This window comes from Gossypium arboreum, chromosome 1, assembly GCF_025698485.1.
Source record: "Gossypium arboreum isolate Shixiya-1 chromosome 1, ASM2569848v2, whole genome shotgun sequence".
Lineage (NCBI taxonomy): Eukaryota > Viridiplantae > Streptophyta > Magnoliopsida > Malvales > Malvaceae > Gossypium > Gossypium arboreum.
The window spans coordinates 119,684,637-119,700,911 of record NC_069070.1 but is presented as its reverse complement, the minus strand read 5'-3'; the positions used below and the strand labels follow the sequence as shown (position 1 = coordinate 119,700,911).

The window sequence follows — 16,275 nt, the reverse complement described above, 5'->3', positions numbered from 1 at the left end:
ACTTACTTGTTAGAGTTTTCGACATACATATTTGTTCCAGCCTCTTCCATAATGCAGCGGTGGTCTTCTTCTTCATCACATCCTGTAAAATTTCGTTGGAAAAATGCAGATGTAATTGTGTTAACACCTTTCGATCCTTACACTTCTTCTTTTCATCTGTTAATGTCGAAGGCATCTTATCTATCCCTAGCAGGACATCCTCTAGATTCATCTGCATAAAAACTGCTTGCATCTTAATCTGCCACAATGCAAATCTGGTGTTGCGATCCAACAGCAAAATTTCATACTTCAAAGACGCCATTACCATGATTGAGATGAACTACCCGGAAGCTCAGATACGAATTTGTAAAAATAAAATAAAATAAAATAAAAAGTAAAATAAAATAAAACACACAGATTTTACGTTGAAACCCTTTCGTGAAAAAACCACGGGCAGAGAAGAAGAAAATTCACTATGTCGAATTCGAATAATTACAAGAGGAATAGACTATGTCTATTTACAAAATAGATGTAGTTTAATAAGGTTTAAAAACTTTATTCTAAAATAAAAGAAAAGAAGTGTAATTCTATATGAATTTTACTTTTGTAATTCTATATGAATTTTACTTTTATTTTATTTTACCACTGAATTTTATTTAAATAATGATTCGGATCATTTAATTCCAACACATCGATATGTATCTAAAAATAAATGTTGTGTTATGAATTGATGCAAAAGAAGGCTTGAAATAGATAGGAAATTTGGGAAAAGATAACAGAGGAGAGAGAAAATATATGTTATAGTGATTAGTTGAAGCACTTAGTCTTCTTCACATAGTTGAATTTGACTAGTCAGATAATATTTGCTTTGATTAGTCAAAACCTAAATTATTTTTTATTAATTATTCAAACAAAAAAATTTCTATCTCAAATTCGGGTTTTGCGAATGAAGCATAAATCCAAATGAAACCAGAAGATTTTCAAATGTGGCTTGCGAAGTATTGGACTGGGATATTCCTTCCTCGACGAAGATTAATTGCTAGATATTTTTGGTCAAATTTTTTGTTAGTCCTTATATGTTAATCTTTATATTTTAGTTAGGTCAACTTTTTGTCCATTTTCTTTTCAAATTGATCCATTTTAGTCCTTATATTTTTAGAATTTTAAATTTTAATCTTGACTTGGTAATGGTTAAATTTGTTTAGTTAAAATCTACTACTAATCCTGTAATATCTATGAAATTGTAGATTAAATTTATGTTCTCTAAATTGATCATTCTTACTCCTTATATTTTGAAAATTTGAAATATATAGCCTTTTATAGGCATTTAGTAGGTGAGATTTTAGAAATATCCACAAAATTTACAGCCAACAAATCAAATTGATTGGAATCAAATAAATAAGATAAATATCCTTATATGAACAGATTATGTTTGCTGAATAAGAATAATTTCGCCTTCCGTTTTTCTCTTGGATTTTGTCTTTGGACTTCTGTGTTTTGTTTGTCAGGCACATTTATTAATACTAAACTGTTTACTTCTCAAAAAAAAAAAAAAAAAAAGGAAAAAGAAAACTTGACTGACAAAATAAATTAGGAGGAAAGGAGATGACTTGCATTGTGTTGGTTGTCTGTGATTGTCTTTAATGAAAAGTCTTGCCCTTTTGCTTCCCACTCCTCATGGCGCCATAACCCTTTCTCTATTCTCAGTTAAAATTCTGTCAAAGTCTTCTGTCCTCATTAATGCTTCTTCTCATCTTGAGATATTCTCTACATAGATATATCCCTGATTTAGTTAGAAGCTTCATTGTTGCTCTTCTTCTCTACCAAATTATTAGCATGTCACATTTAAAAGCAAAACTCCCATTGTTTGGTCACCTAATGCCCACTTCTGCTCTATTTCTTATTCTATTCACTTGTGCTTCTCTTGCTAGGCCTCTTATTAACCAAGATTGCGGCTCTACTTTTTGTGGGAATTTGAATATCAGTTATCCATTTCGATTAAAAAATCAACCTCCCCAGTGTGGTTCGCATAACCTGGAACTTGAGTGTGAGGATAACAACCAAACCACTTTGGTTTTGAGAGAAGGGAAATTCTCTGTCCAAAATATTTTTTTCGAAAATAGAACAATCCAAGTGGTGGATTCGAGCCTGGACAGGGATGATTGCAACTCCTTTCCTCTCAGTTCCGTATATGTCGAATATTTAGATGGACAATTGTATTCTATTTTTTCTTATTCTCATTATTATCATACTTATTCTTATAGTAGTGAGTCAGAGTTTAGTATTATGTATGTTGTGAATCGCAGGAAACCTATAAAATCATCTCAATATATCGATGCCTCTCGTTGTACCATCAAATCCAATACCTCTTCCCTTCCAACTTCCTTTTTTTATTTTTTGGACAGAAATACAGTGCCAAATCTCAATCAAGCTTGTACTGTGAAAGCAGAGGTTCCAATCATGGTTAAGACAATATCAGGCATGTCTACGTTGGCTATATACAACAAGCTACCTGAGGGTTTTTACCACTTCCTCTGTAAGTTTCTACTAGTATTTAAGTTACATACCCTTAGGTTAAGTATGGTTAACTTTCATATTTTCTACCCAAACGGATAGAAAAGTGTTGTGACAAAAACACCTTAAGCCAATCCAATCTCCGAAGTGAAAGTAAAAAATAGATGAGCATCGAATTATTTGGCTCAGACCAACTGCATCTGCTTTGTTTTTCCTCTATTTTTGAGTTTTTGTTTGAACCACTTTTAATTTGCTTGTTTTTCCTCTGCAATTTACACTAAAATATAAAAATTACAGAGAGTTTGTGTGAGAAGTTAATAAGACACTAAGATTTACATCTCTAATAAAACTAGTCTTATGCATTTCCGCTGAAATTAAAAAAGTATTCATATTAAAAATATAAAAAAAGCTTGAAATAAATAAAGAAGAAGAATAGAAATGAATAGTAGATAAAACTGAAAAAATAATTGCATACATATTCTTCAGAGGAGTAAAAAATAAAAAAAATAAAAGTGCGTTACTAAATAAATAAAACTTTAAATTTTTTTTCAAAATTATACTACATCACAAAGTATATTGTTAAAAAAATAATTAGGAAACTGAAACGAGAAAAAATAAAATAATTTTACTAAAATGTAACGACTTTGAGGCATTTAAAATGACTAATGAGAGTAGTCATTTATATAAACATTCTATATATATATAATATATATATCTTTTCATGAGATACCATTACATAACATAAAAATTCTTAAAATTTGTGATTTTAATATGAAATACATGTTAATAAAATTTGACTTACTCTACTGGATATGCAGATGGCAATATGTGATTTTTGGCCTTTTGAATATCAGCTTTTACATCCTCGTTTACGGAATAGGTATGCATACGGTCTCACTTTTATATATACCCAACATTAGACTTCGTTCCGTTTTAAAAATATTTTTATTTTCATTTTATATTCAGAAAAAATATTCTAATTGAAAAATAGATTTGGTAAATAAAATAAAATAAACATAAAATAAATATTTTAATAATAAAACATGAAAATATGTTTAGTAATTTTTTCTAACATAAATAAAATAAAATTTTTATATTTCTATGAGTTAAAATCACGATACACATTTAATATTAGAAAAACCCTTGGCTAAAAAAAAAATTAAAACCCTTGTTCTCATCATTTAATTTTACAAAATATTTTTAATAAAAACAATAAAAAATATTTTATTATTTTTAAGTTTCACATATTTTTATTTTTAAAAATTTCAAAGTTCAATATCTTTCATTTTCTAAGAAAAGGAAAATAAAAATAACACATGTTTTTTCAAACTAAATGCAACTTTACATTTTCCTTTGCCTAAATATAAAATTTATTTTGAGAATGTAGATAATACGTTGATTTCACAAAGCATTAATATATTCCAATATGTTTTTCTTGCCAGTTGGTTCCATCATACTGAGGCTCTTCATTGGGATACCTTGTTTGCTTGTGCTTGTAATCTACAAATGGAGAAAAAGACATTTATCAATGGATGATAAGATTGAAAAATTCCTTCAAAGCCACAATCTAGTTCCAATTAGATACTCTTTCAAAGAAGTTAAAAAAAATGACTAAAAATTTTAAAGATAAATTAGGTGAAGGGGGTTATGGTTCGGTGTTTAAAGGAAAACTTCGTAGTGGGCATCATGTGGCGATAAAATTGTTGCGCACATCAAAGGGTAAAGGCCAAGATTTCATAAATGAAGTTGCTTCTATTGGAAGAATTCATCATGCTAATGTGACCAAACTTATTGGATTTTGTGTGGAGGGATCAAAACAAGCTCTTGTACGTGTATGATTTCATGTCAAATGGATCGTTAGATAAAATCATATTTTCTGAAGAAAAAAGGAACACTTTAGGTTGGAAAAAACTATTTGATATTGTGCTTGGGGTTGCTCGAGGAATCGACTACTTGCATCAAGGATGTGACATGCAAATTTTACATTTTGATATCAAGCCACACAACATTCTTCTAGACGAGAACTTTAACCCAAAAGTTTCAGATTTTGGTCTTGCTAAGTTGTACTCAGTAGATGATAACATTGTCTTTCTCACTGCAGCACGAGGAACTATAGGGTATATTGCTCCTGAATTAGTTTACAAAAATTTTGGAGGCATTTTATACAAAGCTGATATTTATAGTTTTGGAATGTTGGTGCTAGAAATGGTACGAAGGAGAAAGAATTTGAATGCATCTGCAAACCACACTAGCCAAATATATTTTCCATCTTGATTTATGACCGGTTAGATCAAGGAGAGGACATGGAGCTGGGAGATATTTCTGATGATGAAAAAGAATGATAAGGAAGATGATAATAACAGCCTTTTGGCGTATACAATTATTGCCTTCTAATCGTCCTTCAATGAATAAAGTGTTGAAAATGCTTGAATCTAACGTTGAACTCCTTGAGATGCCTCCAAAGCCATTTCATCAACTTTCTCTTGAAACATCAACAGAGGTTCATAACTGTGAGAACTCTAATGATGAGGAAAGTAGGTCATTGAATGTTGTTACTATGACCAGTTTTAATGTCGTTTATTATTGGAAACATTTCCTTTCATTATCTTACTTTTGTAGCATCATATAATTTTTTCCTTTCATAGATATTAGTATCTCGTTATGTGTATTGTATTTGTACATAAATATGTATTTGAAAATAAATGTTGTTTTGGTTTTTAAATAAATAATACTGAAGTGATACTTTGTAGGATTCTTGAGCTTCTTCACAACATAAGTGTCTAATGAATTGATGCAAAATGAGGCTTGAAATAGATAGGAAATAAGGTAAAACTAAAGAGAGAGGAGAGAAAATATGTTATAGGGATTAGTTAAAGCACTTAGCTCAAAATAAGATATGCTTTGATTTACTAGGGTAGAATAATTGATGTATAATATACCAAACAATTGTTAGCTTATGATATCCATTCTCCATAATCATCTCCCTTACAATTTTACTTACCATGTCAAAACCAGAGACTCAATTGTCTTTTTTTTTTTCCTTAAGAAGAATTGACTTGCATAGACTTAGTGGCTTATTATAGTCAGTTGGAAATGACGTCTCCTTATTTTTTTTAAAGAAGTATTTTACAAAATTTATTTTTTAAATTTGATTTTTTGTCTTTATATTAGTTTTTATACTTTAATTTGGTTATTTTAACCTTTATACTTTTTAAATTTAAAATTGAAATAATTATAAAATGGTAGATGTTAAAATCAATAAATTTTAATGGCATGCTTTCTATTTTCACAAATTACTCATAGAAAACCTAAAGAACTCAAGGCTAAATTGCCTAATCTAAATAGTAGAATCATGTCCAATCAAATAAGGAAGAATACTTTGATTTATAGAGGAAAGCAACCAAGAGGCAAGAGTGCTGTCTTGCTGCTCAAAATCAGGATTGACTTTCGACACTCCAACAACATTTGGTTGATCTACTCAGGTGGTGGAATTGTTGAATCATCAATAAGTTCATGAATTTTATGAGTTTTGAGGGCTAACAACACTTGTTGACACCATAGAAGGTAATTAAAGACATCAAGAACAATGTTAATTTTTTTGGTAGATAACAACCGATTGTCCACAGCTCCTTCAGCAAGATCAATAAGATTGTGTTGAAGTTGGCCAGCATGTGGCACAAGAACCAGCCAAAGACAGGCCATGCAGCCCAAGCCAAGCATATGCAGCTGAAGAAACTGTTCCATTTTAGTTTATTTTGTTACTCTAAGTTGCGTTTATGTAATTTAGTTTATTTTCAACTTGTTGATGATGCATTTGATGTAATTAGGTAGTATTGAGCTAATAAATCAACTTGCCAAAATGTACAAGAAATGTTTAACAAGTTTCAATGTTGTTTAGTGATGGTAGGTAAATGTTTAGGTAAAATTTGTTCATTTTGACCAGCTTATGTCTGGTATATGTAATGACATTATGCCAATTTCAAGTTTAATGAAAATTATCATCATTTTTCATTCAAAATATTCTCCATCTTTCTTTGCTTTTGCTCATTTTTGTTCTTGAGTCTTGGTTGTTTTTTCAGTAAGTCTCGAGCCTTGCTGCTCAAGTTCAGTTGAATCTTGCTTCCACTTATTCTTAACACCAACAATTGGTATCTAGAGCTTTAATCTTAGTAGACTTAATTCTTTTCAAACTTTAAAATCAATGGCTTCATCAGTTTCAAAATCAATGGCTTCATCAGGCTTCTCACCAGCTGCACCACCAGTCTTCAATGGAGAAGGCTATCACATATGGGTGGTCAAAATAAAGACCTACCTGCAGGCATTCGACCTATGGGAGGTGGTCAACTCAGATGTTGAACCAGCACCACTTAGAGCCAACCTAACAGTGGCTCAGATCATACAACATGCTGATGAAAGGACTAAGAGGCACAAGGCCATGTCCTGCATCCAGAATTGTGTGTCAGATATCATCTTCACCAGGATTATGGCATGTGAAATACCAAAGCAGGCTTGGGACAGATTGAAAGAGGAGTTTCAAGGGATAGAGAGAACAAGGCAGTAACAACTATTGAACTTGAGAAGGGACTTCGAGAATTTGAAAATGAAAGAGGAAGAAACTGTCAAGCAGTATTCAGATAGGATTATGGCTGTGGTAAACAGCATACGGCTCATTGGAGAGAATTTTAGTGAAGCAAGGATAGTGGAGAAGGTGATCTCTACCTTACCTGAGTGGTATGAGGCTAAAATTTCTTCTCTCGAAGATTCAAGGGACCTGACCAGCATCTCTTTGACAGAGCTGATCAATGCTCTCTATGCACAAGAGTAAAGAAGGGCTAACAGACTGGAGGAGCACCAAGAAAGTACCTTTCAAGCCAAAACCAAATCTGGCTCGAGCAGCTCTGCCTACAAAGGCAAAAAGACTTGGAGAGACAACGCCAAAACAGATGTTCCAAGAAGAAGGGACCAACCCTGCAGGCATTGCAAAAGGTCTGGTCATCTAGATGCCAATTGCTGATTTAGGCCAAATGTGCAGTGCCAATACTGCAAAAAGATGGGCCATGTTGTAAAGGTGTGCAAAAACAAGGGCAAACCAAGGCATGGTCAGCCACAACAACCAAAGGCTGAGGCTCGAGTAGCTGAAGAAGGCAGTGACTATGAGGAGCAAGTCTTTGCAGTCTCTTGCTCAGCTACTCAGGAGAAAATCTCAAATGGATGGCTCCTAGATAGTGGTTGCACCAACCATATGACACTAGATGCTGCTATCTTCAAGTCCTTAGATAGAAGCTGCAAAACCAAGGTAAATGTGGGCAATGGACATTTTATCAAGGCAGAAGGTAAAAGAGATGTCTTGATCTGGACTCTTACAGGTAACAAGCTCATTTCAAATGTTCTATTGGTACTTTAAATTGACAGAAACCTACTCAGCATAGCTCAGTTGCTTGGGAAGGGCTATAATGTGGTGTTCAAGGGAAATGAGTGTCAAATCAGTGATCCATGTAGATCTATACTCATGTCAGTCACTATGGCTGATAAAAGATTTGTTGTTGACTGGAATAAAGCCTCAAATTCAGCTTATATAGCTTATGTTGATGAATCCAAGCTTTGGCATCAAAGACTCAGTCATGCCAACTATAGATCGATAGACCAGCTAACCAAACAGGATCTGGTACAAAACTTCATCAACTAAGTTGAGAAGGAGGATTTGTGAGGTGTGTCAGTTAAGAAAGCAGGCCAAGCTACCATTTCCTTTAAACAAGGCCTAGAGAGCCTTAGAAAAGCTACAGCTTGTGCACACTGATGTGTGTGGCCCCATGAAGACTCAGTCACTGAATGGTAGCAGGTACTTCATTCTGTTTATTGATGATTACTCAAGATTTTGTTGGATTTACTTCTTAAAGCACAAACCAGAGGTGGCCTCAGTGTTTTGGAAGTTCAAGTCTGCTGTTGAGACTGAAATAGACTGCAAGCTCAAGACCGTAAGGTCTGATAATAGAACTTAGTACACCTCAGCTCAATTTCAAGCCTTTTGTGAAGAAACAGGAATTAAACACTAGCTCACCAACTTCTATACACCTCAACAAAATGGCGTAAGTGAAAGAAAAAATAGAAGTTTGATGGATATGGTTAGGTGTTTTATGTTCGAAAAGAATTTACCCAAAACCTTGAGGGCTGAGGCAGTTAACACTACTGTTTACATTAAAAACAGGCTCCCAACCAAGGGATTAAGTCACAAAACACCATTTGAGGTATGGTTTGGGTTTAAGCCATCACTGGCTCACCTGAAGGTCTTTGGCTGCATATGCTATGCACATGTCCCAGTTGTGAAGATGGACAAATTGTCCAAGAAAGCACAACCTGGTATTCTGATAGGCTACAGCACAATCAAAAAGGGCTATAGGATCTTGGATCCTTCAACAAACAAGGTGCTAGTTAGCAGAGATGTAGTTTTCGATGAAAGATAATGCTGGAATTGGGAGAAGAATAAGTCAGAGATAGTTTCTAAAGACCTTATGGCTTATCAGACTGAGGCTGATCAAAATGGTCTTGAATTGGACATTGATGATGAATCAGTCAGAGGTGCAAGGACTTTGGTTGAGATTTATGAGAGGGCTCAAGTAGCTTAGGAAGAACCAAGTTATTTTGATGATGCTGAAGCTTATGAAGGCTAGAAACAGGCAATGGCTGATAAGATTACCATGATTGAGAAGAACCAGACATGGGAATTAGTTACAAGACTAGCTAATAAGATAGTCGTTGGGGTGAAACGGGTCTATCGAACCAAGCACAATGCTGATGGAAGCTTGAACAAACTAAAAGCTAGGCTAGTTGTGAAGGGTTTTAGCCAAAAGTATGGCTTGGAATATCTGGAGACCTTTGCACTAGTGGCCAGGCTAGACACCATCAGGTTGTTGGTTGCCTTAGCAGCACAGATGTAGTGGAAAATCCACCAACTTGATGTGAAGTATGTTTTTCTTAATGGTTTTCTTGAAGATCTTTATAAAGCAACCTCAAGGCATCAAGCGGCTGGTAAAGAAGAAATGGTGTACAAACTAAAAAAGGCCTTTTATGGTTTGAAATAAGCACCAAGGGCCTCGTACAGCAGGATCGATGGCTACTTGATCAACTTGGGGTTTGAAAGGAGCATCAGTGAGCCAACTTTGTATATCAAGAAGGAAGGAGTCAAAACACAGCTCATTGTGTCTTTGTATGTTGATGACTTGCTGGTGACAGGAGGAAACTAAGCAATGTTGGCAAACTTCAAAGCCAAAATGGAGCAAAAATTTGAGATGTCTGACTTGGGACAAATGTCCTGTTTTTTAGGCATGGAAGTGACACAATCTTAGGAGGAAATTTTTCTAAGTCAGAAGGCCTTTGTTATGAAGATTTTAAACTAGTTCTCAATGCAGAATTGTAAAGCAACAAGCACACCAGTTGCTATAGGAGAAAAATTATCGAGCCAAGGTGATTTTGAACAGGTTAGTGAATCTGCCTATAGGAGCTTGGTTGGTTGTTTGTTGTACTTGACTGCCACTAGGCCAGACATTATGTTTGCTGTAAGTTTGCTCTCAAGATTCATGCATTGTTGCAATGAAAAGCATTTTCAAGTGCAAAAAGAGTACTCAGGTACATCAAAGGTACCCTGAGTTATGGAATGCTGTATAGCAAGGCTGAAAGCCTAAGATTGATTGGCTATACTGATAGTGACTAGGCTGGTTCAAAGGATGATATAAAAAGCACTTCAGGGTATGTTTTCACCCTTGGTTCAGCTGTTTTTTGTTGGAGTTTGAAGAAGAAAAATGTAGTTGCTCAGTCAACTACTGAAGCTGAATATGTAATAGCTGCTGGAGCTATGAATCAAGCAGTATGGCTAAGGAAAATTTTGGCTGATCTGAATCTGAACCAAGAGGGAGCAACAGAGATAAAATGTGATAATCAATCTGTTGTTGCAATTACAAAGAATCTAGTTTTCCATAGAAGGAAAAAGCACTTCAGCATTAAACTTCATGTTATCAGAGAAATGGAGCAAGCAAAGGAAATGGAACTAGTTCATTGCAATTCTGAAGACCAAATTGCTAACATCTTGACAAAACCTCTTAGTGTGTGAAGGTTCATCGAGTTGAGAAGGAAAATAGGAGTATACAACATGCTAGCCAATGATGAGTGTTGAAGTTGGCCAGTGTGTGGCACAAGAACCAGCCAAAGACAGGCCATGCAGCCCGAGCCAAGCATATACAGCTAAAGAAACTGTTCCATTTTAGTTCATTTTGTTATTCTAAGTTGCGTTTATGTAATTTAGTTTATTTTCAACTTGTTACTGATGCATTTGATGTAATTAAGTAGTATTGAGATGATAAATTAGCTTGTCAAAGCGTACAAGAAATGTTTAACAAGTTTCAATGTTGTTTAGTGGTGGTAGGTAAATGTTTAGGTAAAAATTTGTTCATTTTGACCAGCTTATGTCTGGTATATGTAATGGCACTATGCCAACTTCAAGTTTAATGAAAAATTATCATCATTTTTCATTCAAAATATTCTCAATCTTTCTTTCCTTTTGTTTATTTTTGTTCTTGAGTCTTGGTTGTTTCTTCAGCAAGTCTCGAGCCTTGCTGCTCAAGCTTTAGCTGAATCTTGCTTCCACTTGTTCTTAACACCAACAGATTGCCTCGACTTGCAGAAATATGAGCATCTGGAGCAACATGATTGGAAGACAATGGCGGATCCATGATTGATGGCTTTTCACAAAGCATTAATATATTCCAATATGTTTTTCTTGACAGGTGTTTCCATCATACTGAGGCTCTTCTTTGGGATACCTTGTTTGCTTGTGCTTGTAATCTACAAATGGAGAAGAAGACATTTATCCATGGATGATAAGATTGAAGAGTTCCTTCAAAGCCACAATCTAGCTCCAATTAGATATTTTTTCAAACAAGTTAAAAAAATGACTAAAAATTTTAAAGATAAATTAGGTGAAGGGGGTTATGGTTCGGTGTTTAAACGAAAGTTTCTTAGTGGGCAACATGTGGTAATAAAATTGTTGTGCACATCAAAGGATAAAGGCTAAGGTTTCATAAATGAAGTTTCTTCTATTCGAAGAATTCATCATGCTAATGTGACAAAACTTATTGGATTTTGTATGGAGAGATCAAAACAAGTTCTCGTTTATGATTTCATGTCAAATGGATCATTAGATAAGTTCATTTTTTCTAATGAAAAAAGGAACACTTTAGGTTGGAAAAAACTATTTGATATTGTGCTTAGGGTTGCTCGAGGAATTGACTACTTGCATCAAGAATGTGACATGTAAATTTTACATTTTGATATCAAGCCACACAACATTCTTCTAGACTAGAATTTTAATTCAAAAGTTTCAGATTTTGGTCTTGCTAAGTTGTACTTAGTAGATGATGACATTGTATCTCTCACTGTAGCACGAGGAATAATAGGGTATATGTAACACCCCAAACCTAACCTGGACTTTATGGCCGAATCTGGATGTGGTACAAGGAATGGGTTTTGAAAACAAGTTGATTCAGTTAACCAATCACTATTAAAACTCACATTCCTTCATGTTTATTACAGAAAACATTATTTTAACAGTTCATTTGCCAAAACACTTATTACAGCGGAAGTTATACAAAACCAATACATTTTAGAAATCCGTTTCATATTTTTAGAAACCTCTTTTTAGCGTAAAATCTATTTCCATAAAACATTTTATCAAGCATGCAAAATATATCGAGCAATTAAGTTCAAAATCAAGTTAAAACCAAACAGTCCAGAGAGTCCCCAAAAATTACAACTTTCAAATAAGTCCAAAATTTAAAATAAACCAAAAGTACTAAGTTTAACAATTTTATGATATAGTGGACACCGCTGAGTCTCTGTCACACCGATCTGCCTAAATCTGTAGATTACCTAAATAGAACCAAACAAACAGAGGTGAGTTTACGTAAACTCAGTGTGTAACCCAGCAGAAATAAGCAATCAACCATACAGAATCATATACACAGACAGTATCAGATGCAGATGCAGATTCAGATAACAGATTCAGAACAAATATGCAAAAGTCCTACCCCCATCCTCTACACACTAACTCCGACCATCCCATCACCATATGGGGTTAAAAACACCCACCCATCCCTGCACACCACATTATGCCATTAAGACACATATTAGATATTATGTAGCCAAGCTGCCAAAATAAAGGAGATTAACGCCGAACAGAATATTTCTTCAGCATATACAAATCCCACACCAAAGCAAATACAGAATCAAATATAGAATAACATTCTAGACATGCTCAAAATGTTATGTACATATATCAGAATAATCAGATATGTATGACATTATCATACTTAAAACAGACTATCAGATTTACAGTTTTGGGGTTTGATTAGCCATTATTGACCTACGGTTGGCCCACAGTTGAGTGGGACGACCCGTGCGACCTTAGGAGAAATTTCAGAAATATGGTCCCATATGCCCATGTGGCTTGCCCGTGTGGCGCACACGTCCAGATTAGCCTTGCCCGTGTGGTCCTCGCGGCCTAGCAGAAAAACCACACGCTCGCGTGTCATGCCAGTGTGGGCCTACACGCCCAACTTAGCCATGCCCGTGTGACCCACACGACTACACTCGAGCAACCACACGGCCGTGTTCTTGTACACGGCCTACCACACGGGTGACCACACGCCCGTGTGGTGTCGACAAAATAGTTTTTTAGCTTTTATCGAATCTCACTTTTCTGTGTTTCGGGTACACACCTAGTTTAAATTTGATGCTAAAATGACCCTGAGCCTTCTGCAACCTAAAAATAGAATACATAACATCTAAATTAACAATTAAGTGACGAATTCCTCAAACTCAAATCTAGCCAAACACAATCACTTATCGTGATCACACCCGTCTATTCGCACATATCAGACCGTTGGGTGACAACCACTGCCTCACCGCCTTCTCCTATACCACATAATTTAACTATTATGACCATTTATCGACCATCAATAAGATCTCCCAAAATTTCGACAATCAGTTGTTAACAATCAACCAAATTTCACTTACCATGCCAATTAACGAATCCAAAAGAGATTGTAGTAACAATAGTTACACCAGGAAACAACTGAAATCCGCTGAAGAAGCAAAAAGAGATTGAAAGTGGAAAAAGAAACAACAGAGAGTAAGAGAAAAGAAAATAAGGTAAAAATTTTTGGGAATTTTCTTAAAATATAATATGACACTAAATCCCTTAATTTCCTCCCACTTACCCACTATCTCAACTTCTCAGACTTTCAATTCAATTGAGTCTCTACAAGCCAACCGGGCAAAAATTAATCTCTCACGCTCACGCAAGGATTTGAACACATGACCTCCAACACACCAACACCCTCACCATTGAAACCAACAAGCTCATTCTAATATAATTTCACAAGCAATTTAATATAAGCCCACTTAGAAAGGTAAGGCTTAATTCCAAAAATAACAAAAATTTACAAACATGAGACTTGAACCCAAGACCTCTTACACACACCTTAAAACACTTAACCACTAAAGCATATACACATTTGTGTCAAATTTTATAGCAACAGAAATAAATTATTTGGGGCGTAACAGTATATTGCTCCTGAATTGGTTTACAAAAATCTCAGAGGCATTTCATATAAAACTAATGTTTACAGTTTTGGAATGTTGGTGACGGAAATGGTAGGAAGGAGAAAGAATTTGAATGCATTTGCCGACCACACCAGCCAAATATATTTTCCATCTTGGAGTTATGACCGGTTAGATAAAGGAGACGACATGGAGCTAGGAGATGTTTCTGATGATGAAAAAGTATTGGTAAGGAAGATGATAATAATAGCGATTTGGTATATACAATTATTACCTTCTGATCGTCCTTCAATGAATAAAGTGTCGAAGATGCTTGAATCTAATGTTGAACTCCTTGAGATGCCTCCAAAGCCATTTCATCAACTTCCTCTTGAAACATCAATGGAGGTTTATAGCGGTGAGAACTCTAATGACGAGGGAAGTATGTCGTTGGATGTTGTTACTATAACCAATTTTAATGTCGTTTAAGATTGGAAACATTTGCTTTCATTATCTTGGCTTTGTAGCTTTATATAATTTTTGCCTTTCATATGTGTATTGGTATCTTGTTATGTGTATTGCATATATATGTACGTAGATATGTATTTAAAAAAAAGGTTGTTTTGATTGTAAATAAATAATATTGAAGTGATACTTTGTAGGATTCTTGAGCTCCTTCACAACCTAAGTGTCTTATGAATTGACACAAAAGGAGGCTTGAAATAGATTGGAAATAAGGGAAAACTAAACAGAGAGGAGAGAAAATATATGTTATAGTGATTAGTTGAAGCACTTAGTCTTCTTCATATAGCTGAATTTGACTACTCAATATAAGACTTGCTTTGATATATAATATACAAATTTGTTAGCTTATGATATCCATTCTCCATAATCATCTCCCTTACAATTTTACTTAGCATGCCAAAACCAGAGTCTCATTATAGTGGGGAAAGCAACCAAGAGGCAAGAGTGCTGTCTTGCTGCTCAAAATGCTCAAAATCCAGATTGACTTTGGACGCTTCAACAGCATTTGTGATCTATTGAGGTGGGTAATTGTCGAAGCATCAATAAATTTCTGATGAGTTTCGAGGGCTAACAACACTTGTTGACGCCATAGAAGGTCATTGAAGACATCAAGAACAATGTTAATTTTCTTGGTAGAGAACAATCGATTGTCCACAGCTCCTTCAGCAAGATCGATAAGATTGCCTCGAGTTTCAGAAACACGAGCATCTGGAGCAATATGATTGGAAGACAATGGCAGATCCATGATCGATGGCTGTTGTGCCATGTTAAGATACAGCTAAAATATCATGTTTGGCTACTAAGAAAGTAAAATAATTAAGAGAAAGAATCAAGAATTTGTATTCATCATACTTGAGAATATGAGACTGACAGACTTAAAATTTATAGAACTTGAGCTGCACAACTAACTATTGTTATAAGCTGAACAACCACTAGTAATTACAATCTAACTAACCAACTGATCAATTGACTTAACAGTCAAGCTAACAGTTGATAGTCTAACAAAGAGGAATTTAGACTTGTATTGTCTTAGTGTCCTCAATCTAGTTGAGATGGTAATTATATTTATAAGATTATGTGATCCAAAATTATCGCATATTTTTTCAATGTCTTCGAAGATGTTCATCATCCTTTATTCCTTTTTTACATCTTTTGTTCTTTCAGCATTTGTTCCTTTTTTACATATTTCGAAGATTTGCTTTGATTTACTACGGCAGAATAATTGATATATAATGTACTCGAAAAATAATCAAATTCGTTGCATCATCATTCCTAATACTCATTTTTATTTTCGTTTGTTGAGGGTCGATCAATTTCTTCGAAAGAAGTCTTTCGAGATGTTGTATGTTGAGAGAGAGGATTTTGAGCTTTCTTAACATTCCTTAATCCATGCACTACTAGTTGTGTAACCAAAGACTGCTGTTCTTCACAGTGTGGAAATCTTACCATTAGGTACCCATTTCGATTAAAAATTAAAACTTGAAGATGGATTAATCAAAACCTAAATTCAATTTTTTATTAAATATTAAAAAAATTTAAATTTAAATTTAAATTTTTTATCTCAAATTCAATTTTGCAAATGAAGCATAAATCCAAATAAAACCAAAAGAATTTCGAATGTGGCTTGTGACGTACGTATTGGTCAAATTCTTTTGCTAGTCCTTATAT

The 16,275-nt window shown here is 34.5% G+C and overlaps 1 pseudogene; it reads left to right on the top strand.

The window, feature by feature from the left end:
- The first annotated feature begins 3,919 nt into the window (after positions 1-3,919).
- LOC108481668 (rust resistance kinase Lr10-like) lies at positions 3,920-14,571 on the top strand (annotated as a pseudogene).
- The last annotated feature ends 1,704 nt before the right edge of the window (positions 14,572-16,275 follow it).